The sequence below is a fragment of the Cynocephalus volans genome, chromosome 4 (assembly GCF_027409185.1).
Source record: "Cynocephalus volans isolate mCynVol1 chromosome 4, mCynVol1.pri, whole genome shotgun sequence".
In the NCBI taxonomy this organism is placed as follows: Eukaryota; Metazoa; Chordata; class Mammalia; order Dermoptera; family Cynocephalidae; genus Cynocephalus; species Cynocephalus volans.
The window spans coordinates 105006986-105019861 of NC_084463.1; the positions used below are offsets into that span (position 1 = coordinate 105006986).

The window sequence follows — 12876 nt, forward strand, 5'->3', positions numbered from 1 at the left end:
GATTATAAGATTCATTAGAATAACAACTGCTGGATTCACTATAAAATGTGAAGCACATGAAAGTGTAACAGCCACTTGGTAAACAATAACTCAGAAAAATTATATTAATGTACAAATAAATGACTGACAAAACCAAAAATTTAGCACACTAACAGTCCAGAACTTTTCCACAAATAGAGTACTATGTATAAATTTGAGATGTAAATGAAGCATGGCACATATGGGAAATGATAAATTTTGATATTTTTAAAACAAAATATAAATATGTATTGGATCACACCACATTAGTCAAAACAAATTCGATTTTCATGTATATAGTGTAAGACTGAGAGAAAACTATTTTCATACAAGTTTTCAATGGGAGTACCTTTTACTTTTAAGTTTTTCCAGATCCTCCTTCACATCCTTGTTCCACAGGCTGTAAACCAGAGGGTTCAACATGGGACCCACAAGGGTGGAGAACAATGAGGCCATTTTGTCCTGATCTAGAGAGTAGGCAGAACTCGGCCGGAAATACATGAAGAGCACTGTTGACTGGAAAATCGCAAGGGCAGTGAAGTGGGAAGTGCAGGTGAAGAAAGCTTTGCACCTCCCTTCAGCAGAGCAGATCCTTATCACTGCCCGGATGATATAACAATAAGACACCAAAAGCCCTGAAAGAGTAATCACATCAATGAAACCAGAAATAATGAATTTCGCTAACTCATTGACCTGTGTATCTGAGCAAGACAGCAAAAGGAGAGGAGGGACATCATAGAAGAAATGATTAATCTCATTTGACCCACAGAAACATAAGTGAAATGTTAATGCTGTATTTATCAAAGAACCCATAATTCCCACCATGTAAGCCCCTGCCCTGAGCAGGGAGCACATCCTGTTGGATGTGTTGACTGTGTAGAGCAAAGGGTTGCTAAGCACCTTGTACTGATCAAAGGCGGTCACTGCCAGCAGCAGACACTCAGAATCTGCAAAGGTACAGAAGATCAAAAAATTGCAGAGCACAGCCATAGACAGGAGTTGACTTGTCCTTGGCAATGAAGCCTACTGGCATCCTGGGTCCAATTGCTGCAGAATAGCAAAGGTCACTGAAGGAGAGGTGGCTGAGGAAAAAGTACACAGGTGTGTGAATCTGGGAATTTAGTTTAATTAAAATTATCATACCTAGGAAACATACTGTGACAATTAAAAAGTGTCTTTATAATGATAGAAAAATCTAACTGCAATCATACTACCTAGAGATAGCCATGCATTCTTATATATACTATCATTTTTTAATGAACTCATTGCAAACACATTTATATATAAAGTATTACAAATACATTAAATTCCTTCCTATTGAATTATATCCATTTTGTCATATGTCCTATGGTTTATATACAATAATTCATACCTCTTTTGCTTTATTAAACATGATTTTACTGGAAAGATGTGAAATATATGTACAACATACATTTAAACAATTTCTCATATCAAAAACAACTTTGAAATGAGCAATAGTATATAACAGCAATTCATCACATTTAGGTATTTTTTTTTACAGAAATCCTCAGAAAAGAACTTAAGGGACAAAGAGAGAGCATTTTGGAGTTTTTACCAAGTGCTAGAGTTTTCTTAATGTATTTTCTGTTGTATTAGTATAAACTATCATACATTATATGCATTTTCTCATATATCCTATGTTAGTGTTAACAATGGCATTGTACAGATGTAGATATTGACATTTAGAGCCTCATAAATACTGTTTTTCAACTGCAAGGCACTTGTTCTCAATAAGTACCTGATTACAGTGTAATGAAATGAATTCCACTTAAGTAAGTATCTGGCTAATCTCAAGGAACACTAAAGTGTATTTATATTAACATCCAGTTTGAAAATTTACAAAGCTACTGATTCAAGTATTTTAAAGTTCTAAGCAAACTGAGGTCATCTAAGTCTCACATGTAAGCAAGGCAGTGCTTCAACCTTGGTGAGTGAGGGCAGAAGGAAGCACATAAATGTGTAACTAGATCAGAAGTGGTGCTTTATGTAATCTGAACACTTGATCGTTATTATCATTGGCGTAAAGAGAAAATTCTGTGGAGGGCCACCTCAATGCACAATTCCTGGTAGTAAGTAGAAAATAAGAAAATTATTGCCCACAGAATTTATGCAACTTGGCAGCCTTGGGAAATCTCTATTAGCCATGTTCTCAGTGATATTTTAAAATAGGTGGATCAAGACCATACACTTACAAATGCATATTGCTATGTGTTCATTAAATATCTACTGTTGATTAATATTTCAAGATAACATAGTCATTCACATTAGTTGTATATTTTGAGTTTTTATGTGGTTAATTTAACTGCCATTAAACCAGTAAATGCAAAATTGAGGGCAAAAAAGTAAGATGTGTTAGACATGCACCAGTTCATGCACTTGAGTACTCCAGGTAATTTCTTTCTTCTGAAAAGTCATCTGGAACTTAACAGGGACACAGGTTTTCTGTGTGTGTGTGCCTGTTTCCTGTTTGTTTTGTTTGTTTCTTTTCTATAAAGCTAACAAAGTCATCAGGCTAAAATCAGTGGAATTAGAACATTTTTAATTTGGGGGAAAGTGATTCTTAGTGATAATTTTCAATGACTATATATATATATATGTATATGTATGTATATATTGCATTGTCATTCTTTGTGTGATGATCCCAGTAGTATCATACCAAATGTACTCCTGTGGGACATATCATTGAGGCAAACTCAAACCACCCAAGTAATCACTAGTAATCATGCAAACCAGTTAAAAATCAAGAAATTGATGCATTTGTGTTACCCAAGGGCTTTACAACCATTATTTACTTCTCTGGTACGTATTTAGAGTTAGTGGATTTGTCCTCGGTTAGCTTCTCCTGACTTTTTCCAAAACTTTTTTTTCTTTTCCTCAGGTGCCTTCCTGAAGACAAATTCCCTCATGTTACATTTTGCTTAGTCCAGGATCCAACTTTACTGTCTTAAATATGACTGTTACTCCAGACCATGTATCTAACTTCCTCAACAATCCTCCACCTCAATTTAGAATATGAGCTTGTTTAGCTGTATCAATATTACAATTTGGATAACCTTATGTAACTCCCTTTCAGGTGCCACATTCTGTCTCTATCAATTATGATTCTACTGCTGTGTAGACCTATATCTAGCATTGCAATGAGTATGGAAAAGATGAATCCCTTTATGTTCATATGAATGTATTGCATATAGCTCTAGTATTTTTTCTTAGAGTCAGGTAGTATATACTTTAGGGATTTTGCAGGCTATAAACTCTTTGTCACAGCCACTTAGGTTTGCCCTTATGTCACAAAACCACTGTAAACAAAACATTAATAAATTGGTGTTTCCAAGTTCCAAAAAATAATTTATGGTCTGCAGTTTGATGATCTCTGCTTTAGATTAGATAAATAACATTATGTCATATTTTTATATTGCCATGTTACACAGCAATGAGAATGAATGAACCTCCTCCACATCAATAAAATGGAGAAATCTCACAAATATAATGTTGAGTGAAAAAAAAAGACAAAAACAAGTGTAAAACTGTATGCTTTTATTACAGTATACTCTTCAAAAACATACAAAATTACCTAGCATATGGGAAGTCAATTCATGATGGGTGCAGAGACAATTTATCAGATTCTAGTAATATTTTTATTGGCCTGGTTCTGTGTGCTAGGCTATTTTTATTTCTGAAAAATTATAGTACACTTTTTCAAATAATAATTTTTATGTGTATATTACCCTGCAAACATTTTTCAAAACACAGTATATTTTCTGGGCCTGCCCTGTGGCTCACTCAGGAGAGTGCGGCACTGGGAGCGCCAAGGCCGCAGGTTCGGATCCTATATGGGGATGGCTGGTGCGCTCACTGGCTGAGTGTGGTGTGGACCGCACCGTGCCAAGGGTTGCATTCCCCTACCGGTCAAAAACAAAAACAAAACAAAACAAACAAACAAACAAACAAACAAACAAACAAAAAAAACAGTATATTTTCTATCAGATTGCAATCTCAGGATTTTAAAATAATAAAAAAATAATATTTTTTAAATCTAGCAGTTTCTTAAACACCATAAGTATTCAAATTATTTTTTTAGAATTAATGTAGTTTGCTAATTTTATAGCATATCAGTAAATAATTAATCTTTATGTTAGTAAAAGTCCTGACTTGCTTGTAGATAAAGTGTCTTTATCATCCCCCAGGCATTTCTAGGTTTTATTCCTGAAGAAGGAAGGGTTAATGTACTATAGCATCAGTATCATGCCATGAGCGCTTTCTTAACACTTCATGCTTCAGGCCCAGACAATTATTTTCTGAACAAGGTGATTTTTCTAGGCAGACATTGCCTACATGGTATTATATCACCAGGGCACCAAGGAAATCTTAAATATAGATATGTTTTTCTCACTTACTTGTGTCTGATCTATAAAATTTCTCCTAAACATTTTTATCAATTATGTAAGAATAGCATTCTGAATGAAAACTTCACAAAAATGTAATCTCTAAATCAGAAAGGATTTATTTCAGTTTATTATATTCTTTACTCTCAAGAAAGGCCAGAAAAATTTCACTCTTTAAGAGATGTTATCGTGTGGATGAAAGAATTTAAAGTGTTTAGGACAGGAATTAGAAAAAGTATGATTCTAAATATAGACGTCATGCATGAGGTATGTGATTTCTCTGGATCTCCACTGCTCTGGATCATAGCCTCCAATCATTTTACTGTCTAATTTTTCTGAGCCTTATTGTGAATTACTTGAGTGCTCAGTGTTTTTCATTTTATTTTATTTTCCTCTGAGGGGTAAGGGGATCGCAACCCTCAGCTCGGTATGGTCCTCACGGCGCTCAGCCAGTGAGCGCAGGGGCCATTCGTATACAGGATCCGAACCCGCGGCCTCTGTGTTACTAGCGCCGCACTCTCCTGAATGAGCCCCATGGCCGCCGGAGTGCTCAGTTTCTCTTTTTGTTTGATTTTTTTCTGATCGGTAAGGGGATTGCAACCCTCAGCACGGTATGGTCCTCACGGCGCTCAGCCAGTGAGCGCAGGGGCCATTGTATATCGGATCCGAACCCCGGCCTCGGTGTTACTAGGGCCACACTCTCCTGCATGAGCCACAGGGCTGGCCCTAGTGGTCAGTTTCTGTTTTTGTTTGTTTTTTTTCTGATCGGTAAGGGGATCGCAACCCTCAGCACGGTATGGTCCTCATGGCGCTCAGCCAGTGAGTGCAGGGGCCATTAGTATACAGGATCCGAACCCGTGGCCTCGGTGCTAGTAACGTCGCACTCTCCTGAATGAGCCACAGGGCCGCCCCAGTGCTCAGTTTCTGTTTTTGTTTGTTTTTTTCTGATCGGTAAGGGGATTGCAACCCTCAGCACGGTATGGTCCTCACGGCGCTCAGCCAGTGAGCGAACGGGCCATTCGTATATCCGATCCGAACCCCCGGCCTCGGGCGTTACTAGTGCTGCACTCTCCCGAGTGAGCCACAGGGCCGCCTGAGTGCTCAGGGTTTTTTTTTTTTTTTTTTTTTTTTTTTGTGACTGGTAAGGGGATCGCAACCCTTGGCTTGGTGTCGTCCGCACCGCGCTCAGCCAGCGAGCGCACCGGCCATCCCTATGTTGGATCTGAATCCGCCGCGGGAGCGCTGCTGCGCTCCCAGCCCAGCACTCTCCCAAGGGATCCATGGCCTCTGTGCTCAGTTTTTAAACACATGTTACTTCCTCTAGAAAACCAGCTTGAGGGCCGGCCTTGGCTCTGTGGAGAGAGTGCGGCCCTGGGAGAGCAGCGGCGCTGGGAGCGCCGAGGCCGGGGGCCGGGGGTTCAGATCCTATATAGTGATGGGTGATGGCCGGTGAGCTCACTGGCTGAGCGCGGTGTGGAGGACACCAAGCCAAGGATTGCGATCCCCCTACCGGTCACAAAAACACACAAAAACAAACAAAGAAACAAACAAACAAACAAAAAAGAAAACCAGGTTGAGAGAGACATTCAGGAAGATGGCAGAGTAGAGGTGCCCATGAAGCATTCCTCCCACAGAAGAAGATTATAAAGTGGCACTCTGCCACCACTGCCACAGTCACCAGAGCCATTGTCTACTACACAGATACCACATCTATGAAGGATGCCCTTAGAGCCACCAACAGGTAACCTCGCAGCACTGCAGACACTATAGCTGCTCGAGCCACTGCTGTGGATACCACAGTCAATTGGGCAACTGCCGCAACCACCATTTCTACAGTCACTAGCACCAATACTACAATGCAGGCACCACCATCATGTGAGCAGCCTGCCACCACTGGAGCCACTGCTGCCACTTAGGCAGCCGACAAAAGTCATGACCACAACCACTGCCATCACAAGGGAAGTCTACTTTTACAGCAGCAGCCACAGCATCCACTAGAGCTGTGCAGGTGGACTGCCAAGAACTCAACAGCATTGACCCTACGAGGGTCACAAGTAAAGTCCAGGGAAGGAGAGTAATAAAGCAGTAGAAGAAGCAAGATGACCAGACAACAACATAGAAATACTACAAATACCAAAAAAAAAAAAAAAAAAAAAAAAAAGATAGAAAGTATGAGTCCACTAAGGAATACAATAACTCTGAAGTATCAGATACCTTAGAGTAGGAAATCTTTAATAAGACCAAAAAGGAATTCCATGTAAAAATCCTAAGCAAACTCAGTATAAGAAGATTTAAGAAAGCGCAGTTAGACAACACAGTGAACTGAGTTCCGGGCCAGGCCTCATCATTTCCAGGCAGAACCCGGCCTTGGGGGGAGCCCCCCCCCACCCCTGGGAAGCCGGCGTTGCCAGGGAAGCCAGCGTTGCCAGGGAACCCCATGTTGTGCCGTGGGATTCCGAGCGTTTGGGTGGGGACTAGTCCCGTGAAGACCTACATTCGAGGACATTTGGCGGGGTTGTCCGACGGCGCTGGACGCTTTCTTCGGAGCTGACAGGGTCGTTCTCTAAACCCGCAGCCATGTCGTCCTGGCTTGGGGGCCTCGGCGCCGGCTTGGGCCAGTCTCTGGGTCGAGTGTGGGGTGGCCTGGCTTCCGGCACTGGCCAGATTTCAAATCAGACAAAGAACATGCTGAGGGAAGCTGCGGAGGAAGTGGAAGGTAAGAGCTGGAGCCAGGGGAGGGAGGGCTTTCCTGGGACCCTGGGAACATCCGTCAGCAGACGGGGACAGGTCGCAGACGAGTCCCACCCCGTCCCTTTTTATTACCACTCTTCCTTTAGACTCTTCCCGGTTGATTTTCTGTGATGAATGACCACGGGGGTCTGCGGGAGGAGTCTGGTTCTTGACCTTTGGACTACTCTGGAGATCTCAGAGTCAAACTGCTCCCAGGTGGAGAAGACTTTAGTTTTCTTTGGTTCATTCATACCCACCACTTATTCTGCCCTCGTTTTGGGGGCGGATCTGAATTTTGACCATCTTCATTTTGTCACAGTTATAAGAATTGTATATGATAAGTCGTCACTTTTTCTGTTTTCTTCTATTTTTGTAACAATAGAAAGAACTGATAATTAAAACATTTGGTAACTCTTGCCCTTTCTGTCTTGCCTGCATTATTTGTTAGTGAGACATAGCTGTTTTTCCATTCAGTTATATTTTTACTTACTGTGATGACACATTGTACAGTTCCAGCTGCTTTTAAAAATTACCATTCTAAACAGATTAGGTCATACTTTGTCTTCTTCAGGGTAGCAATTAGACAGCCAGAGTTTCAAACGAAATGTGTAAACAACCAGAGAAGCAACCCTACCTGTGATTTTCAAAACAAGGGTGTTTTGTCAGTATAATTTATTGCATGCTGCTTCTATCTTCGTTTGACTTATACTATAGTTCAGAGAAGTTATTTTTATAATATTAGAGTGCTGTGAGTAATGAAAAAACACTAATACCTAGAAAAAATCACTCTGTGGATGATAATTTTCTGACAGCATCAATGGTGCTATTTTGGCACTACTGGGCTCTGACTCTACTTTTAAATGCAAATGTGTAAAACCAGACTGAGCTCATTATTATTTTTAGTAATTTATATCTATTTTGCTTTAAATAAGTGTTCTTTTAGTGTATTTTCATTTTCTGTTTACAGGTCATTAATTATTTGATATTAGAAGCAGAAGTTAGAAATAAGGCCTTAACTCCCAGTTGAATAAGTTTCATCTAAAATTACAGGGTAAGTCAACAGAGAAAGAGTGTCAGTTTTCAAAACTTAATGAGCACTTCAAGGGAGTAAAGGTAGACATCCTAAGGTACAGGACAGAGGCAAAACAATGACTTGTATGATAATGAACAACATTAACGGCAATGGAAAGTTGTGATGAAAATCAAGTGGTATACGTCTGAATTTGCTCTCATATCTACCTACTATTCTGTTTAAACCCAGTGAAATATATTTTCCTTAAAATGCTTGTTTATGCTTCATGTGTTGATCAGATATTCAGTATATGCTATTTCTTTTGTAACAGAATTACCTTTTTTTATGAGAACGGAAATTGAAGCCATTCATGCAGTCTTAATATCAGAGGCAAGTATAATTAAAGACTGATTAAACTTAGATTTTTCTTTCCTTTTTTTCTTTTCTTTTCTTTCTTTCCTTTTTTTTTTTTTTTTTTTTTTGTGGTTGGCCAGTAAGGGGATCCGAACCCTTGACCTTGGTGTTATCAACACCTTGCTCTAAACAACTGAGCTAACTGGCCAGCCCAGATTTTCCTTTTTGGAAGCTGTGAGAGTTATTCAAACTTTATTTCAGTCCTTTCATTTTTAATGCACTCCCTTCCACTTTTTATCTCTTCTTCTTTATCTCCTCTGTTTTTGTGAGCTTTTATCAGCCGCCTTTAGATGAAGAATATATTTACATGTTACTGCAGTTTGCTGTTCTTTAATATTCCCATCTCTATTTCTATATGCTGGAAGTAGGAAAACTGCCAAATGTAGAAATGACTGTTACAAAAATTTATCATTATTGAGGATTTACTGTGTTCTAAGAGTGTGATTAATTGCAGTAGTACATTTATTTAAGTATAATATGAAGACTGTAATTCTGTTTAATATACAGCTTTTTAATTCCCAAACGTTAAAATAACAATGATATTTGGATACAAAGTAGTTAAGAATATAGGTATAGCAAATTAATTTTACCATTTTATTCATTATTGGTCAAGTGTTTAGTCGTGACTAGTTCACATTGTCCTTAATAGGGATGAGAAAAGCTTGGAAAAGAGTTCAAAGGAAAGCCATACAGAAAATGAAAGGATTTAAAAGTAGTTTCTAGGGCCGGCCCCCTGGCTCACTTGGGTGAGTGCAGCACTGGGAGCTCCAAGGCTGCAGGTTCAGATCCTATATAGGGATGGCTGGTGCACTCACTGGCTGAGCATGGTGCAGACAACATCATGCAGAGGGTTGCGATCCCCTTGCGATCCTCTTACTGGTAAAAAAAAAAAAAAAAAAAGTAGGTTCTATTGTAAAGGACTAAAGAAACTCAACTATTAACCTTGAGATAAGAACAGTGAGAGAACACTTAATTGTGTTTCAGAAAAAGATATTCTTAGAGGACTGTGGTAAGCATTTTTTCCTCTTAACTAAGCCCATAAAAAGAGAACATAGAATTTAGATATAAGAAAATATTTACTGACTAGCATTGTTGAACTCTGGTCTAGATTATCCAGGTGGGATTGTGGAATTTGAAAGTAGAGAGACCTCTCAAGAAGAACTACAGTGGTATTCTGCTTCAGTACAAGATGGCAGTTTGGTGGCACTTAGAGATCTTAGCCAATACCTTAGTAATTACCTAATAAGTAAAGTAGGTGTGTTCCAGTGACAAACAGTTTCTTTGTACAGCCAAGATAGAAAATCGTTCTCACAGTTCCTAAAGAAATCCTGAGAAAGCACTCATTGGCACAGATCCACTCAGAAAAATTAAAGGGCAGAGGTGTGTGTAGTAGCATTAGCTTTGGTTAATTCACCAGTGTCCATTTTTATCAAAAAATAAATAAGGTTAACCTGCTCAATGAATGTCTGCTCCGTATTGAGCTTGAGAAGGGACATCGAAGTCTTCTGTCCTTCTGTTGATCTCAGTTCTTTTAATGCCTCTCATAGTGTTATCATTGAACTATAGTAAGTATGATTCTAGTGTTTAGAAATATTTGTTTTTGATAAAACACCTCCAAATGCAAGCTAAATTTCTCATTTGGTGTTTATTCGAAGTACCATAAGCTACTCAAATACTAGAGGAAAAGAGATGATTGGACTTCCCAAGGGCTTATTTTCTAAGATAATTTTGACTATACATAATTCTCACCTTGTGTGCTCACTTCATACCATAACCCCATATGTGACTGTACAGTATATCTGTTCAAGACTTACTGCTGTAAGAGGATAAGGTGTAGATACGGCTGAATATTTTATTTAGTAAGTTTTCATATAGACAGAGGGCAGTGTTTTTTCAGAGGTTTTCCAAAGGAAATTAGATTTGCTTATAGATGTTAATATGTGTAGCTTACTGAATTAGTTAGGATTCTTTAGTTCCAAGTAACAGTAACCAGTGTAAGCTACCTTAACCTTCTGTATACGAAGAAAAACAGTCATCGCATTTACTGTCTTGGTCCAATAGACTATTTTAATCTTTTTATATTAAGTCATTTTACAAACAACTTACAGAAGTATGAATAAAGTAATGGTGAAAAACTTTATTAGAAATTTTAATAATAATTTAAATATAGCAAATCCAAATTTTTATTTCATATTTTTCTGGTTTTAAAACATATACACACAAAATAGGCAGTGTTCTTTGAATTCAGTTAACTGCTTATTAACTCTTGTGTTTTTTAAAATTAAATTTTTTATCAAAACCTATTGATGGCACATGTTAACTCTTAAGCATACATGAGAATGTTTCTATCTATCTTGTAAATACTTGTTCCAGATTTTAATTACTCCCCTAGTAGAATTTAGGTTATCATTACTTCTAATTCTTTTTTTTTGACCGGTAGGGGAGTCACAACCCTTGGTACGGTGTGGTCTATACCATGCTCAGCCAGTGAGCGCACTGGCCATCCATATATTGGATCCAAACCCGCGGCCTCAGCACTACCAGCACTGCACTCTCCTGAGTGAGCCACGGGGCTGCCCCCCGTTTTTCAATTTTTTGTTTTGTTTTGATCATTACTTCTAATTCTTGACTTGTGTCATTAAAACTGACAGTTTTGAAAACTTTAACGGCTCATGTTTTTTAAAAAAAATTAATCATAATTGATTATACATATTTTGGGGATTCTGTTTTGATCAAATCAATATTACTAGTATGTGTATTGTTACAAATTGTACTTAATCTTTATGCCTCTTGTCCAGTCTCCCCCTATCCCCCCTCCCTCCTCCCTCCCACCACTGATAACCCTAGATTTCTTCTCTCCCTCTGAAAGGATAATGGCTACTCAGTTGATTTGCTGCTTAGATGATCTGTCCAATGCTGACAGGTGTGTTTAGGTCCCCTAATATTATCAAAGAGCAGATGCTTCTTCTGTCACTGGAATGGACTTTGTGGAGGCATCCTCTTCTTTTTTTTGGTCTCTGCTGGTGACTCTCCTTGTGTCAGTGCATTCCAGTGGCTGGCGGACCATCTGTGTGGTGGTTATGGCATCTAGCCACTTTTGTGGCAACCCTGGTAGCTGTGGTGGGCCACCCACATGGAGGTGATGTTTTTGGCATGCTCCTTGGCACTGGCGGTGTGCCTGGTAGTGGACAGGGGTCTGGTCTCTGGCTCCACACCCCAGGTCCCCAAGGCACTGGTGGTGTTCCTGGGCCGGAACTAATATTTTGTCCTTTGCTTACTTCTAAAACAGGTGAACTTCCTGTGGAAACCAGTACTTGAGCTGTGTTGTTGCACTAAATTGCTGCTTTGCTGCTGTTTCCCTAGGGAAGGCTTTTTGTGCAGCTCAGTTTTAAATGGTTGACCTTATAGGTACTTCTGGCTTTCCAGAGACCCAGTGCACCTGGATTGTGTAGAAACTCTGACCTGGGCCTGAATCTTGTCATCAAACTGCACCGCATGCAATTCTGCATTCCTGACCAGTCTCCTCTGAGTGGTCCTGTGCTGACTGGGGGTCTGATTGGCTGTCCTTGCTGTATCCCAGTTTTCTCCTGGTGGGCCCATCCTCCCCCCACCCACACTTCATGTGCGATGGGTCCTGCATGGGTCCCATGCGATGACTTACTGCTCTCTTAACGGCTCCCCTTTTTCAGCTGTTCTGGCTCCTTCCTCCTGTGTGGGTTTACAGGAACCCTATTAGCAGTCTTGCTGTCCTGGGGGCCACCAAGGCCCTCTTCTCCTCTGCCACATCCAAGGAACTCCATCTGAATGGCACAGCTGTGGCTTCTACTGGCTCCTGCGCCATGTGCTCAGCAGTTCCAGCCTTTAAGGCTGCCATGGCCCAAAATCCTCCAAGCAGATTTTTCTTTCTCTCTTTGTGGTCTCTCCCCCTTCATGAACTCCATAGGTCTCTCCTCCTCTTCCCCTGAGCTCCAGTGGCCCCAGCTTGGCTGTTGTTGCATTTTTATAGTTGTAGACAGGTTGATTTGTGGGAGAGAGAACTCATGATTTTGTTGATCAGACAATGGCTGTCAACTTTCCTCCATAATTACAAAGTATTTTTATTCTTATATTTATAAATACCAATTAGAATGATCGATCCATTGAATTATTTTCATTTCTGTGTCATCTGTTTCCTCCTAGTCATCTTTGTATACACACCGGCCTTCAGCATTTGTCCATGAATGAACTGAATCAAGTAAATGTTGGAATACAAATGTTATATTTAATGAAAGAATACAGTCTCATATTCATTTAGCAAAA

At 39.7% G+C, this 12876-nt stretch overlaps 1 pseudogene; it reads right to left on the reverse strand.

Moving 5' to 3' along the window:
* Positions 1-354: 354 nt before the first annotated feature.
* Positions 355-12876, reverse strand: part of LOC134376345 (olfactory receptor-like protein OLF2) — a 65961-nt pseudogene continuing 53439 nt past the window's right edge.